We start from the raw sequence: 2674 nt of genomic DNA, 5'->3' as shown, positions 1-2674 counted from the left end.
GCGCCCGGCCACAAATGAAATTTTTAAGGAAGAATAAATAAGAATTGCTAGAGATATAAAGTTCTATAACAGAAATGAAGAATGCCTTTGATGGATTCATTAATAGATTGGACATGGTTGAGAAAAGAATCTCTGAGCTTGAGGATACGTCAATGGAAACTTCCAAAATTGAAAAATAAAGAGAAAAAAAGACTTAAAGAAACAATATCCGAGAACTGTGAAACAACTACAAAAATATAACATGTGTGTAACAGGAATACCAGAGGGAGAAGAAATAGAGAAAGGAACAGAAGAAATATTTGAAGCAACAGTGACTGAAAATTTCCCCAAATTTATGTCATTCACCAACAATGTTAGACCAACTCTCTAAAATCTCTTCCAGAAGATAGAAACAGAAGGAATACTTCCTAGCAGCATTGCCCTAATACCAAAACCAAACAAAAACAATACTAGCAAAGAAAACTATAAACCAATACATCTCTAGAACAAAGATGTAAAAATCCTCAACAAAATATTAGCTAGTAGAATCCAGCAATGCATAAAAAGAATTGCACAGCATAACCAAGATTTATTCCAGGTATGAAAGGCTGGTCCAATATTTGAAAATTCATTCATGTAAGCTACCATATGAATAGACTAAAGAAGAAAAATCACATGATCACATCAATAGATGCAGAAAATGCATTTGACAAAATCCAACACATTTTCATGATAAAAACTTTCAGCAAACTAGGGACAGAGTGGGGAACTTCCTCCCTTGCTAAAGAACATCTACAAAAACCCTAAGGTAACATCATACTTAATGATGTGGAACTTACCTATAGAGGAATAAAAATAAAGAATGACACCCAACTTCTCAGAAACCATGTAGACAAGAAGAGAGGTGGAGTAAAACTGCTGAGAGAAAAAAACTACTAACCTATAATTCTGTACCTTGCAAAATTAGCCTTCAAAAGTAAAAGTCTGTTTCTTCTACTTTTGGTCACCACTGTCCCCTAGCATCAGCCCAGAGGAACAATGCAAAGAGAAAGAGAAGGAAAATGAGGAAAACTGTCAGATAGTTCCATATTTACAGATGAAGAAACTAAAGAGGATCTGAATAATTTGCTCAAGTTCACACAGCAAGTGCTGGAGCTAGGTTTTGAACCCAGGGGTTTTCAACTCCAAAGTTTGTGTTCTTAATCTCGTACCATTGGGATGAAATTTGTACAGTGAAAGACAAGCAACGATATAGATGATTGCCTAAGTGTTCCAAATCCATCCTGACAAAAAAAATTAATAATTCCAGTTAATCACTGCTCACTATATAATTAAATACAATTAAAAATAAAACAATCGTTATTTCTGTATAAATCAACTTACTACAATTTTTCCTTCCAAATCATGGAACAAGTATTCACTTGAATTACAAATATCGTTTTCAAATGATACTTTAAAAGTGTCGTTTGTAAATGATACTTTAAAAAGTATCGTTTGTAAATGATACTTTAAAAAGTATCGTTTTTAAATGATACTTTAAAAAGTATCGTTTTTAAATGATACTTTAAAAAGTATCGTTTTTAAATGATACTTTTAGTGATACCTCACTGCCTGGTAATTACTACTTTTAGCGATACTTCACTGCCTAGTAGTCACTAGAGCCTGATCACAAAAAGATTCATTAAGTTCGTAGAAATTGGAGAGAAAGAGTCTTCCGATGTAGAAACTTAGAAATTTAGGGGGAAATAATTCTTCCTACATAGAAATTTACCCTGCAATACATCAACTATCCAGCTCTTAATGATGTTAATATTTCTTCATCACTACCTGTTTCCCAACATCAGTCTTAAGCTTTTGATAAAACTGGGGAGGAATTCCCCTTTCCAGATTCAAGCCTTTTCCCCACAGATTTCAAAACTCTTACTCTGGTTGTCCAGTGTTGTCCTTCTAGGTATGGAAATATGACATTCCTTTTCTGCAACAGGATGATTTATCTGACAAGAATAGCCTCCATTTACAAGTTACTTTGCATTTTTCAAAGTACTTCTACAAGTTCCTTTGCTTCTCATACAATTCTGTTTCATAGGAGGGTCTTACAGGATAGGTGTAAACACTTGTAACGAACTTGGCACTATTTGACTTACAGCCAGGGCTCAATTAACGTTAACCATCACTACAACAATTGTCATTCCCATACTGTGAGGAAACTATGTCCCTGAAAGATTAGGGTAATTTATCTAATATCTACGACAGCGTTGGTACCCCAAACTAGGTTGATTTCTACAGCACTTACCTTCCTATTAGGGTTTGTATCAATAAAACTGTAGGACCCGCCAGGGTTGGAATCCCACTGCTACCTGAGCATCCAGTTGGTGACCAGACTCCCCGAATTAATAAAAGGATTTGTTATTGTTTTTATAGCAGTTGTCCAGGAAGTATCTCCTTTCGAACTCAAGTCACTGGGCAACTGACTTTACAGAGCAAATTGGCCCCGTTTAAGGATTCTTGGCTCCTGAAATCCGCAAGGAAGTGGGTTCTTTTAGAGGGAGCGCCAAGAGCTTCAAAAAATCCTTCTAAAGTGAACCCCTCCGGATCCGGATAGCGAGATGGGGCTCAGCCTTGTGCCTCGGCGGCCGTTAACAGACGGCAAGGTGGAGGGGGCTTCCCGGGCCCACAGCCGGACCTCGGCACCCCA

At 36.7% G+C, this 2674-nt stretch overlaps 1 protein-coding gene across 1 annotated transcript in view; it reads left to right on the top strand.

The window, feature by feature from the left end:
• The first annotated feature begins 2420 nt into the window (after positions 1-2420).
• The window catches only part of FZD6 (frizzled class receptor 6), a 36012-nt gene continuing 35758 nt past the window's right edge, over positions 2421-2674 (top strand). The window contains exon 1 of the mRNA XM_011931104.1: positions 2421-2557. The gene's annotated coding sequence lies outside the window, so the exon portion shown is untranslated. The remainder of the gene's footprint in view (positions 2558-2674) is intronic.

The sequence above is a fragment of the Colobus angolensis genome, unplaced genomic scaffold, assembly GCF_000951035.1.
Source record: "Colobus angolensis palliatus isolate OR3802 unplaced genomic scaffold, Cang.pa_1.0 Scaffold121, whole genome shotgun sequence".
Taxonomy (NCBI): Eukaryota; Metazoa; Chordata; class Mammalia; order Primates; family Cercopithecidae; genus Colobus; species Colobus angolensis.
Note: the sequence above shows the minus strand (reverse complement) of the source record. Positions and strands in the feature narration are given on the sequence as shown.